Here is a 17,584-nt window from a genome sequence, read left to right as displayed (position 1 = left end):
TCATTCCTCTTTTCTCCCGCCTCTGGAACAAACTCCCTCACTCCCTTCAATCCCACTCCTCCCTCCGGGTCTTTGAAACGGCTGTTCACCACCATCTCTTATCTTCCCCCATCCAAAACCTTGATCTTTTCTGCCCCCGCTAATTCACCCCAGATCCACCTTGTTTGAAATTCCAACTCCTTTCCTGGAGGTCCTGGCAGTGTCCATGTGTTTTGTACCTCTCCCACCGCCCCCTTCCCGCGCCCCCCCCCCCCCCCAGGGCCCTCGCCCTCTCTCAGATATCTCGATGTCTCCATGTCTCTCGGTCCCTGCTCTCGGGTGTTGTGTTTGTGTCCTTCCCCCTCTCTCCCCATCTTGTCTACCGCTCCCTATGTTATGTGTTTTATGTGTCGGTTTGTCTTTCTGTGTGATTAATGTTCGCTCTTTCACGAGCCTCGATGTTGTATACAAAAAAAAAAAAAAAAAAAAATCCACGATGAGGAAACAAGCATCCGGGCTGTTGATAGTGCATGAGGACATGCAGGCCTACTAGGAGTACATGGACATGTATGTCGATTAGGTATATGTGGAACAGCTAAGCTCGAAAATGGTTATTCCTCAAAACCGTGATATCCAAGGGTTTACTGTACTTCCTTGTGTTGCCTTCATGACTATTTGCGTGAAATATGCTTGTGGTCTCAGGGTGAATTCAGGTTACCGTGGTCCTTCCATTTTTTTGTATACTTCATCGAGGCTCGTATCAGAGCTAACACGTAAACCCTATAACAAAGGAAGCGGGAGACAGGAGGGGGGGGGGGGGGGGGGAGGGGGGGGGGGGGGAGAGAGAGGGAAGTATAACAGTAGGGAACAGGGACGTAGGGTGACCAGGTCCGAGGAAAACAATACGGGACACTCAGGCATGGGTCAAGCGGGCTGTCGTAGGCCCCAATGTGAATGCTCAGATTATTGTGGGAAACGTACAAACATTAGTTTGTTTAAATGGATTTAAACTTTTGAGGGTGAAACTTTTCAATTCAAAACAATTACAGCTTGAAGTACATTTTTTGCTTTTTGACAAAATACAGAACAAGCCTCCCCAGGCTTCACAATTTCCTTGAGGTTTCAGATTGCAATTGCAATATGACAAAAAAAATTCAAGCATAACTCGTAACCATACCAACAGGTAAATTGAACAATTGCTCAAGCATAACACTGTATGTCTGTCTCTCAGATGGTTTGTGTGTTGTGTGCACACTTTTATTTCTTGTAGTTTGCATTGATGCTACAGCTCTAAGCAGACCAAGTATAGATCTTGCAAAGCCATGAAATCACTACATGCCACCTGAAGTTCAGCTTTCATGAGGTCAACGCTATACCTGCAACTAAAACCACCCCACTTTTGTCCCATTAGCGAGAACCACTCGCTCAACATAAACATTTGATGGGGGGTAAGCAAATGCAATATTCGTAATAGCGACCATGGGAAATGGTGACCATTTTTTTCTCCTGCAGGGGAGAGTTGTCGGCTTTTTTCCCTCCTCCTGGACACCATGCCACCCTGCAGTCTTGTAGGCTTTTTTTCCTCCGACTGGACACCATGCCACCCTGCACTCTTGTCGGCTTTTTTCCCTCCTCCTGGACACCATACCACCCTGCAGTCTTGTAGGCTTTTTTTCCTCCGACTGGACACCATGCCACCCTGCACTCTTGTCGGCTTTTTTTCCTCCGACTGGACACCATGCCACCCTGCACTCTTGTCGGCTTTTTTTCCTCCGACTGGACACCATACCACCCTGCAGGCTAGTAGGCTTTTTTTCCTCCGACTGGACACCATACCACCCTGCAGTCTTGTAGGCTTTTTTTCCTCCGACTGGACACCATACACCCTGCAGGCTAGTAGGCTTTTTTTCCTCCGACTGGACGCCATACCACCCTGCAGGCTAGTAGGCTTTTTTTCCTCCGACTGGACACCATACCACCCTGCAGGCTAGTAGGCTTTTTTTCCTCCGACTGGACACCATACCACCCTGCAGTCTTGTCGGCTTTTTTTCCTCCAACTGGACACCATACCACCCTGCAGTCTTGTAGGCTTTTTTTCCTCCGACTGGACACCATACCACCCTGCAGTCTTGTAGGCTTTTTTTCCTCCGACTGGACACCATAGCACCCTGCAGTCTTGTAGGCTTTTTTTCCTCCGACTGGACACCATACCACCCTGCAGTCTTGTCGGCTTTTTTTCCTCCAACTGGACACCATACCACCCTGCAGTCTTGTAGGCTTTTTTTCATCCAACTGGACACCATACCACCCCTGCAGTCTTGTAGGCTTTTTTTCCTCCGACTGGACACCATACCACCCTGCAGTCTTGTCGGCTTTTTTTCCTCCGACTGGACACCATACCACCCTGCAGTCTTGGAGGCTTTTTTTCCTCCGACTGGACACCATACCACCCTGCAGTCTTGTCGGCTTTTTTTCCTCCGACTGGACACCATACCACCCTGCAGTCTTGTAGGCTTTTTTTCCTCCGACTGGATACCATACCACCCTGCACTCTTGTAGGCTTTTTTTCCTCCGACTGGATACCATACCACCCTGCAGTCTTGTAGGCTTTTTTTCCTCCGACTGGATACCATACCACCCTGCAGTCTTGTAGGCTTTTTTTCCTCCGACTGGATACCATACCACCCTGCAGTCTTGTAGGCTTTTTTTTCCTCCGACTGGACACCATACCACCCTGCAGTCTTGTAGGCTTTTTTTCCTCCGACTGGATACCATACCACCCTGCAGTCTTGTAGGCTTTTTTCCTCCGACTGGACACCATACCCACCCTGCAGTCTTGTCGGCTTTTTTTCCTCCGACTGGACACCCATACCACCCTGCAGTCTTGTAGGCTTTTTTTCCTCCGACTGGACACCATACCACCCTGCAGTCTTGTAGGCTTTTTTTCCTCCGACTGGACACCATACCACCCTGCAGTCTTGTCGGCTTTTTTTCCTCCGACTGGACACCATACCACCCTGCAGTCCTTGAGGGCTTTTTTTCCTCCGACTGGATACCATACCACCCTGCACTCTTGTAGGCTTTTTTTCCTCCGACTGGATACCATACCACCCTGCAGTCTTGTAGGCTTTTTTTCCTCCGACTGGATACCATTACCACCCTGCAGTCTTGTAGGCTTTTTTTCTTCCGACTGGATACCATACCACCCTGCAGTCTTGTAGGCTTTTTTTCCTCCGACTGGACACCATACCACCCTGCAGTCTTGTAGGCTTTTTTTCCTCCGACTGGATACCATACCACCCTGCAGTCTTGTAGGCTTTTTTTCCTCCGACTGGACACCATACCACCCTGCAGTCTTGTCGGCTTTTTTTCCTCCGACTGGACACCATACCACCCTGCAGTCTTGTAGGCTTTTTTTCCTCCGACTGGACACCATACCACCCTGCAGTCTTGTCGGCTTTTTTTCCTCCGACTGGACAGCATACCACCCTGCACTCTTGTAGGCTTTTTTCCCTCCTCCTGGACACCATACCACCCTGCAGTCTTGTCGGCTTTTTTTCCTCCGACTGGACACCATACCACCCTGCAGTCTTGTAGGCTTTTTTTCCTCCGACTGGACACCATACCACCCTGCAGTCTTGTCGGCTTTTTTTCCTCCGACTGGACACCATACCACCCTGCAGGCTAGAAGGCTTTTTTCCCTCCGACTGGACACCATACCACCCTGCAGGCTAGTAGGCTTTTTTTCCTCCGACTGGACACCATACCACCCTGCAGGCTAGTAGGCTTTTTTTCCTCCTCCATCCCACCGATAGGCCGGATCTGTATTCGGACTGAACTAAAATCTAATCAGCTTGTTCTTCTCACCCAACCAATTCTCGTGAACCAAGTTTTGTCTGAATCCGTCCATAACTTTTTAAGATATCGTTTTTTACCCCATCTCTCAATGGTGAAGAATCGCTTGACACCATACCACCCTGTGACAGTCCCTATTCACCCATAAAACGGGGTGAATAGGGACAGCCATAAAAATCCTATTTATTCCTATTTAACCCATATATGGGGTTAATAGGGACTATAAGTTGCTTTTTAAAAAAACAAGAGAACACTTTCAACACAAATATCAACAAATCAGTATGGTTATCAATTTTCAGCGAAAAAAGTTTCCGAACTTTATTTCAGTTTGTGTCCCGAGTCACAATTTTTTTTTTTTTTTTTTTTTTTTTTTTGTATACTGAATCGAGGCTCGTGAAAGAGCTGATATTTACTTCACAAACAAATCAACCAGACAGACAAAATATATAAAAAGAGGGAGCGGAAGACAAGATGGGGAGAGAAGGGGAAGCACACAAACACTTGAGAGCACACAACATTTGAGAGCAGGGAGATGTGTGGGAGGGAGAGGGCTTGGGGGGAGGAGGCGTGGGAAGGGGGGGGGGGGCGGGTGGGAGAAATATAAAACACAAGGACACCACGGACTTCCAGGACAGAAGTTGGTATTTCAAAAAAGTGGAATTGGGGTGAAATTAGCGGGGGTAGAAAAGATCAAGGTTTTGGATGGGGGAAGATAAGAGATGGTGGTGAACAGCTGTTTTAAAGACCTGGAGGGTGGAGTGGGATTGAAGAGAGTGAGGGAGTTTGTTCCAGAGGCGGGAGAAAAGAGGAATGAAGGAGTGAAGGTGAGCAGAGAGTCTTGATTTTGGCAGTTTAACCATAAGAGGGTTGCAGGCAGATCTTGTGCGACCTGTAGGAATATTTGCGGGACAGAGCCCAGAGAGAGCTGGGGGGGGGGGGGGGCAAGGCCAGAGAGGAGTCGGTAGAAGACGGAAAGACCACCAACCTGCCTGCGGTGAGTGAGTGAGTGAGTGAGAGGCCCTTGGAGTTAGCTTCATCGCGGGAGATTCCAATGATTCTGAATGCTTTGGTTTCAACAGCGTGAAGACGAGCTAGGTGTGAGGCAGGAGCACCAGCCCAGAGGGGAGAGCAGTATTCCATTGAGCTGCGGATGAAAGCCTTGTATGTGGTGAGGAGCTCAGGTGTGCCAAGGAAGGACTTCACACGACGGAGGATGCCCAGTCGGCGACTGGCTTTGGAGGCCAGATTTGAAATGTGGTTTTCCCAGGAAAGATCATGGCAGATAGTGAGACCCAAAAGCTTGAGTGACAGAACTTCTTGGAGAGGATTATTCAGAAAGTGGATGGGAGGGTTGTCCAGTTGGTCTTTTTGGAGAGACATCGTAAGAGTGTGAGATTTGTCAGGATTGAAAGACATGTTCCACTTGTTTGCCCAGTCTGTGATTTTGTCCAGGTCTGCAGAGAGAGAGGAGGCTGCAGACTGCCGATCTGAGGGATGAAGAATGGAGCGACAGAGAGTAGAGTCATCAGCAAAGAGATAGAGAGGATTTTGAAGAGAGTTAGAGAGATTGATGAAGACCAGAAAAAGCACAGGGCCCAGAACACTGCCTTGGGGAACTCCAGCCTGAACAGGAAGAGGAGATGAGAGAAACCCATTCAGGGCCACACGATGACTACGACTAGAGAGGAAGTCTGCCAGCCATGCGTGGAGATTTCCATGGATACCAAAAGAGGAGAGTTTGGTGAGCAGAGCAGGGTGCCAGACCGTATCGAAGGCACGTGATATGTCAAGGGAGACAGCTCTAATTTCCTGTTTGGCATTGAGGACCTCCATCCATTGTTGAGAAAGCAGAAGCAGCATGTCCAGAGTAGAGTGACCAGGTCCGAAACCAAATTGATGATCAGAGAGCCATTGGAGAAGAGGAAAGATTTCATATCTGAAGCAATGATGGAATCCATGACTTTGCTGATAATTGGAAGAAGGCTGATTGGTCTGTAGTTGCTGGGATCTGTTTTTGCACCTTTTTTGTGCAAAGCGGTGATGTTGGCAGATTTCCAAGCAGATGGCAGATGACCTTGAGCAAAAGAGAGGGTGAAGAGAACAGAGAGAGGGAGTGAAAGAGCGGAAGAACAGGATTTTAGGACCCGTGGGCTGATGCCGTCAGGTCCAGTTGCAGAATCAGAGTCGAGGGTTGACAGAAACTTTTCCACCTTGTCAGGAGGAAAGGACACAGAGTCCAGGAGCAGCTGGGTACGACTCGGTACGGTGGGTACAGAGAGGGATGGGTTTGGGACACAAGATTTAGAGGCAAACACAGAGTTGAGGCATTCAGCTTTTTCACGTGCGGAGTCAGCCGTGTGGTCATTTGAGGTGAGGGAGGGGATGGAGGGGGAACAAACACCAGAAACAGATTTGACCAGATGCCACCAGGATTTGCAAGAGGGAGACAGATAAGAGAGTTCTGTCCTGAGAACGGAAATTGTCCTTGTCCCTGAAAATATAGGTTTAGTATATTTTAAAAAGTTTTTAGGGTAATTAGAGGCAGAAATAGAGCAAAATATGTATTTTTATGGCGGCCATTTTGAAAATCCGCAAATGTAAACACCGCAAATGTAAACATTGATTTTCAGATTCCTTATGCTATAACCTTTCCAAAAATGTATAGGTTTGCTAATCTACCATGATTTTGAACGAAATATAATTTATTGACATAGTGAACCTGACTAGATCCCAAAATGGCCAGACATTGTGTGGTTCATCATCCCCAGATATTGCATACATGTGCCAAATATGAAAGAAAAGCATCGTCATTTTCGAGTAGCGGCTGCAGAAGAACATGCCCCAAAATATAAACCCCAGTTGGGCTAATGCTCAGTTGGGGCTACTAAATCAGTTTGTAAATTAGGGATATCACAAAAACACAATGCATTAAAAATAATTATGTCTAAGGCCACACAAATGTATTCTTACCTCCCTAGATTATTCCCTTAAGTTCGAAGGCAAGGCTCAAATAAACTAGAATGGCACTCTTCGACATCATGACCTCGACCGATATGCCTCCTCCCACATTATCACATCATTATATTATATTGTTATGAATTTGGTAGAGTGATATATAGAGCTAGGTAGATCTGAAGAGGTATCACATGCTTCGTCTGTCGCGATAGGGAATCTACCTTGTAATAAGTTCTTTGGTTAGTCCGGTTTGTCGGGATAAGCTGCATTGGTGTCCCCACTATAAGGGAGCGGGGTGTGCTAAATAGTGCAGGGATTATGGATAAGATTCCTTTGTTCGTCATCCCCTCTGTCGTCAAACCTGTGTCCCTTATGGCAACGCACTCATATAAACACTTACATAGGTCCTTAGTGCACAACAGCAATTAAATTCCCTTCCCTTACAAAGACTGTGGAGGACAAACAGGCAACGGCCGCAATTCTCTGTACCGTCCTTTTTGGGGGGACAAATGGAAATCAGATGGGGCAACTGTCACTTTTATTCCTAATTTCGAGGGCAGTTGTGCATTTGTCTCCTCCACGGTATCCTGTATCCTTTTTATTTTAAGTTCTAGATTCGTTATCCGTTCTTTCTGTTCCCGTTGTCTGGATTCACCATCCCAAAGATGGAATGCAAGCCAGTCTACCGTTAGATTCTGTCTCTCCCTGACTTTCAATCTTTGTTCCAATCTTTCCAATCGACTTCGCTCAAATGTACCATCTCTTGGAAACTCCTCATCATGTCCCTTTGTCCACAAATACCAATTCTCGACCTGCCTTATAGCTTTGGCACCATAACGGTCGTACATATGATGTGTACAAGTACCTTTTTGTGGAATCTCTGGTTGTCCTTGTGTATTCTTGCAGGCTCCATATCCCATTCTGCCTTTTATCAAAGTAGCGTTGGATGTGTTGTAGCTTGTTCCTCTAAAGCTTCACTCGTACCTCCAGGAAGGATCTCTCCACCTGTTCAAACGGTGATTTCCAGAGAATCTCTCTCACCTGTGGCTTTTCCAATCTCACAGATCAGTATTTGCAGATGAGCCAGAGGGTCAGTATGAAATGGGTGAATCCTCAGGTGTCCGCTCTGTTGAAGGGGAAATCACACAATGGTAACCGCACATATATATCTATATATAAACTCACCACCTTGCTCAATTTTCCAAGGTTGTCTTCACATTGATAATATCTCACAAAGATATCAAAGCTTCTTTCTTGAGACCGCATTTTCATCAATCAAACAATCAATATATTCAATTCAATTTATTCAATTCAATTTATTCAGTTAAATTTATTCAATTAAATTTATTCAATTTAATCAATTCAATTATTCAATTTCAATTAATTTATCAATATTCATCAATAAATCAAATTAATCATTTTGGATGACTCCTTGCATAAGCCCTTTCCCCAATGATGTCAGGACAGGTCCATCTATTGACTGAGATTGAAGATCATCGGTCGTCACCTCTGGTTCATAGCTCATGTCAATTGACGAATCACTGTTCTGTCCTAGGGTCATATCTGACATATTTTCCCATTTTGCCTGGTCTCCACAAATTTTCTTTGCAACCACTAAAGGCAACTCATCCTTCATTCGTGAGACAGCCAAAATGGATGGCAGATATTAAAGTTCTTTGGGAAAAATATCTCATCATTTTTCTTTTAATGGTACCCAAAATCTCTTGGCAATATAAATTTCGTAAAACTCCTGAAATGGGACTGTCAAATTCCTTCAATCATGCTAAATTTTGAAACTCCATCACTTGTAATACCCAATTTATCCCATAGGGCTTGAAAGTTCTTTTCCAAGTTCGTGCAATCATTCTGCATTGGAACCCCATGAAAGTATTCATAATAATCATCATGATTTTATAATCATGGTCATATCATAATCATCTATTTGAAAAACAAACATTTCCTTTATCACCACAGCTTTGTGGTATAATCAACAATAAAATAAACTGTACATAGCAAAAGGCTACCTCCTGACCACTTAGTATACCTATTGACAATAAGTCATAACAATATCGAATAATCATTAAACAATTAAAAGAAAAATCGCTTCTACTGCTCCAGCCACAGCATTCGTCATTTTGTCTGCTCATCCGCGTGACCAAAACGAAATAAAGGGAGCTCAACCATTACACAGCGCTTTTAATGGCGCATGCCATAGGAACTCAACGCAATTTCGACTCGGCCAGAAAACGAGCAAATTTTGCAGGGTGTTAACTGGAATTTGTCGTGAAAATATATACAAAATACACAAAAATATGCACCCACAAAAATAAACAACAAACCCAAACAAACCCAAGGTCGACCATATTACACAATATTACACCATTTCAGGTGACATGAGAAAATCGTCATGATTGCTGAAATGTTCCAGGGTTTATGCACACCTTAAGAGAGGTATGCTTTGTGGTGTTGCCCTCTCCCATGTTTAATTAAATTACACCATTTCAGCATCGTATTGATTGCTGAAATGTTCCAGGGTTTATACACACCTTAAAAGTGGTATGCTTTGTGGTGTTGCCCTCTCCCACGTTTAATTAAATTACACCATTTCAGCATCATATTGATTGCTGAAATGTTCCAGGGTTTATACACACCTTAAAAGTGGTATGCTTTGTGGTGTTGCCCTCTCCTACGTTTAATTAAATTACACCATTTCAGCATCGTATTGATTGCTGAAATGTTCCAGGGTTTATACACACCTTAAAAGAGGTATGCTTTGTGGTGTTGCCCTCTACCACGTTTGAATTAACCATAAACATTTCTTCCGTTCAACAGAACAAACATTTCCTCTATCATGACATGCATGTCTTCAAAAAATTGTATGACCAAGAGAACAATGAACAGAAAGAGTGAAAGGTAAAAGTAAAACTAATTAAAACTGCGGGCAGTGATGATCCGGGGACCATACCGCTCCATCCTGATTGGACGGGTGCGTGCCAGAGTCGTTAACAACGACAGTCCAGATCCGATTGTTCAAAATTTCAACTCAATCGATCGAAAAATGAACGCAGGGATGTATTTTAAAGATTTTCCACGAACTCCAATATGGCCGTCACAAAATATTTTTCTTTAATCAATTGGCTCATAGCATAACCAATCTGCAAGTACTTCATCCGAAGATGTATCTCTTAGGAATTTTAATTAAATAAGTCATTTATAAAATCAACGAATTAATTTATTAAATGATTAATCAATAAATCGAAATTATCCTTGATAGCCACATCACTTGGTCATTGTAATGTCCAATTATCAGCTTCCTAACTCAAAAGGTGCCTGAGTTAATGGTCAGAAGAGAAAGAAATTTAATTAATTAAATAAGTACTTCATTAATCGCTAATAATTAAATAACTCGTGAATTCTTATCCGATTCACTTAACATTTGAGTGTTCCCAAAACGTTGGAGCAAAACGTTGCAACAACGAAAGTGAAACGTTGTAGCGACGTTGTGGAAACGTCAGCAAAACCCACCATTTGAATGTTCCCAAAACGTTGGAGCAAAACGTTGCAACAACGAAAGTGAAACGTTGTAGCGACGTTGTAGAAACGTTAGCAAAACCCAACATTTGAATGTTCCCAAAACGTTGGAGCAAAACGTTGCAACAACGAAAGTGAAACGTTGTAGCGACGTTGTGGAAACGTTAGCAAAACCCAACATTTGAATGTTCCCAAAACGTTGGAGCGAAACGTTGCAACAACGAAAGTGAAACGTTGAAGCGACGCTGTGGAAACGTTAGCAAAACCCAACAAACAAGAACAGTACACATTTCCTGTAATTAGCTCTCATAATCACCAACAAGAACAGTACACATTTCCTGTAATTATCTCTCATACTCACCAAACAAGAACAGTACACATTTCCTGTAATTATCTCTCATACTCAACAAACAAGAACAGTACACATTTCCAATAATTATCTCTCATACTCATTAATTTGTTCAACACTGTCCGCCATCTTGCACACAGGACAGGCAAAGCCAGAAGCTACATGCATTCTCAAATCCATGATCGCGCTGAAAATATCGTGTACGACATTGGGTGGTTTGCCATTGCCTTTCCCCATGGTGGTAAGGTATTTCCTTAAAATCCTGATTTTCATTCGGTTCCCTTGTCATTCGAATGGGATTTATATATCAGTCAACTCGTTCAATCAACAACTATTTTATTCAACATTGGCCAAAGTCAACAACAATTTCAAAAAATCCTTATTTTCATTCGGTTCACTTGTCATTCGAATGGGATTTATATATCAGTCAACTAGTTCAATCAACAACTATTTTATTCAACATAGGCCAAAGTCAACAACAATTTCAAAAAACCCTTATTTTCATCCGATTCACTTGTCATTCGAATGGGATTTATATATCAGTCAACTAGTTCAATCAACAACTATTTTATTCAGCACAGGCCAAAGTCAACAACAATTTCAAAAATCCTTATTTTCATTTGGTTCACTTGTCATTCGAATGGGATTTATATATCAGTCAACTAGTTCAATCAACAACTATTTTATTCAGCACAGGCCAAAGTCAACAACAATTTCAAAAATCCTTATTTTCATTTGGTTCACTTGTCATTCGAATGGGATTTATATATCAGTCAACTAGTTCAATCAACAACTATTTTATTCAGCATAGGCCAAAGTCAACAACAATTTCAAAAATCCTTATTTTCATTTGGTTCACTTGTCATTCGAATGGGATTTATATATCAGTCAACTAGTTCAATCAACAACTATTTTATTAAGCATAGGCCAAAGTCAACAACAATTTCAAAAATCCTCATTTTCATTCAGTTCACTTGTCATTCGAATGGGATTTATATATCAGTCAACTAGTTCAATCAACAACTATTTTATTCAACATAGGCCAAAGTCAACAACAATTTCAAAAAATCCTTAATTTTCATCCGATTCACTTGACTTTTGAATGGGATTTATATATCAGTCAACTAGTTCAATCAACAACTATTTTATTCAACATAGGCCAAAGTCAACAACAATTTCAAAAATCCTTATTTTCATTCGGTTCACTTGTCATTTGAATGGGATTTATATATCAGTCAACTAGTTCAATCAACAACTATTTTATTCAACATAGGCCAAAGTCAACAACAATTTCAAAAAATCCTTAATTTTCATCCGATTCACTTGACTTTTGAATGGGATTTATATATATATCAGTCAACGAGTTCAATCAACAACTATTTTATTCAACATAGGCCAAAGTCAACAACAATTTCAAAAAATCCTTATTTTCATTCGGTTCACTTGTCATTCGAATGGGATTTATATATCAGTCAACTAGTTCAATCAACAACTATGTTATTCAACATAGGCCAAAGTCAACAACAATTTCAAAAAATCCTTAATTTTCATCCGATTCACTTGACTTTTGAATGAGATTTATATATCAGTCAACGAGTTCAATCAACAACTATTTTATTCAACATAGGCCAAAGTCAACAACAATTTCAAAAAATCCTTATTTTCATTCGGTTCACTTGTCATTCGAATGGGATTTATATATCAGTCAACTAGTTCAATCAACAACTATGTTATTCAACATAGGCCAAAGTCAACAACAATTTCAAAAAATCCTTAATTTTCATCCCATTCACTTGACTTTGAATGGGATTTATATATCAGTCAACTAGTTCAATCAACAACTATTTTATTCAAAAATCCTTATTTTCATTCGGTTCACCATTTAATTTGTTCAAAGAACGTTCATTTCGCAAAATCGACCCAACCACAACAACCCAACAACAACCCATCGACCCAACCACAACCCTCGCCATTAATTTCTATTGTAAGCGTGCCGAATCAATAAGTATCAATCTTTTCTATGAGCCTTGACCAGAGGGTGGTTGCCCCTCACAAACACTCGTTGCTAGCTGTTCCATCGTCTGTTGATTCTCACTCTGCTGCCGATTTCAATTGAGCCAGCAGAGTGGAATTTGGAATTTATTATTATTATTATTATTATTATTATTATTATTTTTTAAAATTTTATTTCTCTGAGCTCATGAAAGTGGTGACATTGGGTGGTTTGCCACTGCCTTTGCCACTACGATAGTAGCCACTGCATTTGCCACTGCCTTTGCCTTTGCCACTACGATAGACAGAGAGAAATGTGTAAAGTACGTTTGTACAACTCAAAAGTACGTTTTTAAGTGCAAAACGGGTGTACACGATTGTACACGTGTACGGACCTTACCGAACCGGCAAACAAATCGCCTCATGGTGCACTTCATGAGCCGATTCGCCTCCAGAACAGAGTAAGGCTTTTAATACCAATCGTATAACGTACGCATCCTCGCAAACACACGGTCCCACTTGCAGGCAAGTCTACAGACGCGCGTTTCTCAGTGACGCATGCATAGCACCTGAGCAAAGGGTCCCATCTATGTTTTCCTTATCAGGGCTTCTGTACACCAATGGTACGTGGGGAAGCCCAAACGCCAAATCCTCCATGTATATACAAAATAACTATTCCCAGGTTCGGAAATCATACTGGACAAAAACAAGACACACTTACCTTTTAAAGATCTTGTTTGTGTCCAATTGATCCCAGCGGTGCCTCCATATTGTGAGGGAATAGTTATTTGACTCACGAGGATACAAAATAACTGTACAGGGCTTTTACAAAGCAACGCTTTATTAGCTAATAATTTACTGGTTTCAATATAATATAGAACTACAATACTATGACGAATTTAGTATTCAAGTCGTTGGTTCTTCTTGGTCGGTCTTCTGCGCTGTCCACGTTCCGTACTCGATCGTTCCATTTGGGCAGAGGTTCTGATGACAAGTCCTGCTGACTCAAAGTTTGCTCTGGTTTATATGGGCAAATTGGAGTTAATCCTCCGTGCGCTAAAATGTTAATCCTCCGTGCGCTGAAGCTCCTTGGTCATCCACAACCGCCTCCCTGCTGGGGAGTTTCTTTACCCTCTTTGCATCCCGATGTCCAGAACAAATAGTGCCGGCTTGGGAATGTATGTTAGCCCGGGGTCGTAATACAGGTGGACAAAAGAACTCCCAGCTTCGACAGGGCGAGATACATTCCTGACATTCTTACGAAATCGTCTATCTGCTTCGTTACCAGTTCCAACGATCAATGAGTTACATTTCCACACCGTCATTCTCTCTCGTCGTCATTCTCTCTCGTCGTCATTCTCTCTCGTCGTCATTCTCTCTCGTCGTCATTCTCTCTCGCCGTCATTCTCTCTCGCCGTCATTCTCTCTCGCCGTCATTCTCTCTCGCCGTCATTCTCTCTCGCCGTCATTCTCACTCGTCGTCATTCTCTCTCGTCGTCATTCCCTATCGTCGTCATTCTCTCTCGTCGTCATTCTCTCTCGCCGTCATTCTCTCTCGCCATCATTCTCTCTCACCGTCATTCTCTCTCGCAGTCATTCTCTCTCGCAGTCATTCTCCCTCGTCGTCATTCTCCCTCGTCGTCATTCTCCCTCGTCGTCATTCTCCCTCGCCGTCATTCTCTCTCGCAGTCATTCTCCCTCGTCGTCATTCTCCGTCGTCATCATTCTCCCTTGTCGTCATTCTCCCTCGTCGTCATTCTCCCTCGTCGTCCTTCTCCCTCGTCGTCATTCTCCCTCGTCGTCATTCTCCCTCGTCGTCATTCTCTCCACACCCCAACTTCCTGCTGCCTTCATCATATCTCCCACAACTCCCGTCGGCCCTCCCGCTTTTCTACTCTTCATTGCTTTTATCGCTTCCTCAACTTCTTTCTCAGTTATCTTCTCTGCCGGTCCTAAAACTGGGTTACTCTCTATGTTGCCATCCCATTCATTCTCTGCATTCAACAGCATTTCCATATATCTCTTCCATCTTCCTTTAATTCCACCTGGGTCCACAACGATTTGTCCCACTTCATCGTTCAAGCAACTCACCCCCATCACATCACACCTCTCTTTCGCTATCTGCTTTGCAATCATGAATACCGCCCTCTGACCCTCTTCCGAATCCAAGCGTTCTCTGAACATTTTCCTGCATGCCTCCTGCACCTTTGCTACCTCTTTCTTGGCTGCCTTATAACTTTCATGCCCTGCCTTTTCTGCTCCTGTACCCTTCGCCTTCTGCCACTCCTTGAACTTCTTCCTCTTCTCGGCAATTCTCTTTCCAACTTCATCATCCCACCGCCATGTTTCCGAGTGCCTCGGTGGTCCTTTTGTCCATCCACATACCTCACCAACGGCTCGCAACAGACAATCTTTCTTTGACATCCAACCACTTTCAAGCTCAACCACATCATCCTCTGCCATACTCAGCCTCTCTTTTAATGCCTCCCTCACTGTCACCTCTTTCAACCTCCACACCTTCATTCGCGGTTGGTACTTCACCGGCCGAGCTCTCCTCGCACCTTTCACCCTTATGTCGCAGACAACCAAGTGGTGCTATGAAACAGCTTCCTCCCCGGGATCACCTTTGTGTCCCGGAGGTGCCCCCTATCTCGCCTACGCACCATCAGGTAGTCAACGGTTGTCGTCGACCCACCTGACGTGTATGTAACAAGCTTATTATCCTCTTTCTGGAACTGAGTATTACAAATCAACAAATCAGCTCCATCAGCAAACTCCAAAATCCTTTCACCTTCTCCATTTCTCACACCATATCCGTAACCACCATGAAGTCCCTCAAAACCGTTCATACTCCTTCCCACATGTCCATTTAGGTCTCCTCCTACCATAACAACTTCCTCATCTTTCACGTTTTCCATCAGCTTGTCTATTGCACACTAGAACCTGTCTTTCTCTTCATCGCTCCGACCAACCTGCGGAGCATATCCTGAGATGATGTTCACCAAGAGCTTTCCAATCATCATTTTCACCATCATGAACCTTTCACTCGCTCTAGTCACAATCACCACACTTTCTAAAAGTCCTCAGAAAACAGGACACAAACACCATGCACACCTTCTGGGCACCCTTGCCACACAAACTTGTATTTCTGTCCCTGCCTACCCTTCACCATTCTCACACCACTTCCCTTCCATCTTGTCTCCTGCACACAACATGTCCACTCTTCTTCTGACCAATACTAACTTCCACCCATCTCCTGATCTCCCTGTCATTGTCCCTACATTCCATGTCCCAACCCTCAGAAACCGATCTCCACTTCGGGCATCAGACGTTTCGTCGTCATCAATGGAGTGATTTCCACCCTTGCTTTGAGTGGGTTCCCCACCTTGAGTTTTAACGAGAGGGAGTGGGGTCCCCAACGGGGTAATTCGTTTCCATTTTGTTGAAGATCCGGATCCGGATCCAGCTAGTAGAATTTTTAAAGTGATTCTTCACCATTGAGTGATATCATCAAACATGATATATGGCAGGATATCTCAAAAGGTTGTGGACGGATTTGGACGAAACTTGCTGGAGAGGTTGGGTGTGTGAAAATGACAAATATATTCGATTTTGGTGAAGATCTGAATATGGATTCGGATACGATAATTATTTAATTTTCAAGCGATTCTTCACCATTGAGAGATCGGGTGAAAAGCGACATATAACATGATATTAAAAAGAGTTATGGGCGAGTTATGAATAAACTTGCTGGACGAGTTGGTTAGGTGACCTGAACAAGCTGATTAGATTTTGGTTCAGGTCCGAATCCAGATCCTGCCTATCAGTGGATACAAAACGTAAACTATTCACCAGGTAGAAGTGTGCTCTCGACTGAGTGCCGTTGTAGTTTTTGAGGTCATCATAGGCCAACAACCGATTTTATGGATTTCGCAAGTATCGTGCTATGCACGACATATTTCTTGTATTAATGTTTATTGTTTAATGATATATCACTTAAATTACGTCTTGGAGAATATACATTCCATATTATATCACCTGCTTTATTTTATAGTGCTGCATTTAATACAGGTATATCTTTAATACAAGTGTATATATGAATTAAACACACTAACCGCTTAAAGCAGGCAATACACCGTCGATATCCGGGTTCAAGGTGCATTTTACCTACTGCGCATGCGCAGCAGCTGTCGTGATAATTAATTTATGGCGAGGTTAACTAGAGAGGTCATAGAACACCTTACCCCATGCAGTCTTGACATAAATATAATACAAGACCATGATCTACGCGTGGCAAATTAGATTTTTTTTTTTTTTTCGTATACTGAATCGAGGCTCGTGAAAGAGCCAACATTTACTTCACAAACAAATCAACCAGACAAACAAAATATATAAAAAGAGGGAGCGGAAGACAAGATGGGGAGCGAAGGGGAAGCACACAAACACAACATTTGAGAGCAGGGAGATGTGTGGGAGGGTGAGGGCTTGGGGGGAGGAGGCGTGGGAAGGGGGTGGGGGGGGGGGGGGAGGGAGAAGTATAAAACACAAGGACACCAAGGACTTCCAGGACAGAAGTTGGTATTTCAAAAAAGTGGAATTTGGGTGAAATTAGCAGGGGTAGAAAAGATCAAGGTTTTGGATGGGGGCAGATAAGAGATGGTGGTGAACAGCTGTTTTAAAGACCTGAAGGGTGGAGTGGGATTGAAGAGAGTGAGGGAGTTTGTTCCAGAGGCGGGAGAAAAGAGGAATGAAGGAGTGAAGGTGAGCAGTTGGTCGAGATGATGTAAAATGCCATCGTATTTTGTTCAAGTCCTGCAGAAAGGAAGTGTTTTGAAAGTGACAAAAAGTCGATTTGTGCTCCAGTGTTCAGCTAAATAATTTAATTTAAATAAAATAAAGATTTACAGGTCGTCGAAAATAGAA

General features: G+C 43.2%; 1 long non-coding RNA gene across 1 annotated transcript; it reads right to left on the bottom strand.

Moving 5' to 3' along the window:
- Positions 1-497: 497 nt before the first annotated feature.
- Positions 498-17,131, bottom strand: LOC137412321 (uncharacterized). Its single transcript, XR_013622040.1, has 3 exons — positions 16,777-17,131; positions 7,655-7,915; positions 498-759 (listed from the first exon to the last, which is right to left on the bottom strand). It is a non-coding gene; the product is annotated as an uncharacterized LOC137412321 (long non-coding RNA).
- Positions 17,132-17,584: the final 453 nt, after the last annotated feature.

This window comes from Myxine glutinosa, chromosome 1 (assembly GCF_964187855.1).
Source record: "Myxine glutinosa chromosome 1, kmMyxGlut1.1, whole genome shotgun sequence".
NCBI classification, from domain to species: domain Eukaryota; kingdom Metazoa; phylum Chordata; class Myxini; order Myxiniformes; family Myxinidae; genus Myxine; species Myxine glutinosa.
Note: the sequence above shows the minus strand (reverse complement) of the source record. Positions and strands in the feature narration are given on the sequence as shown.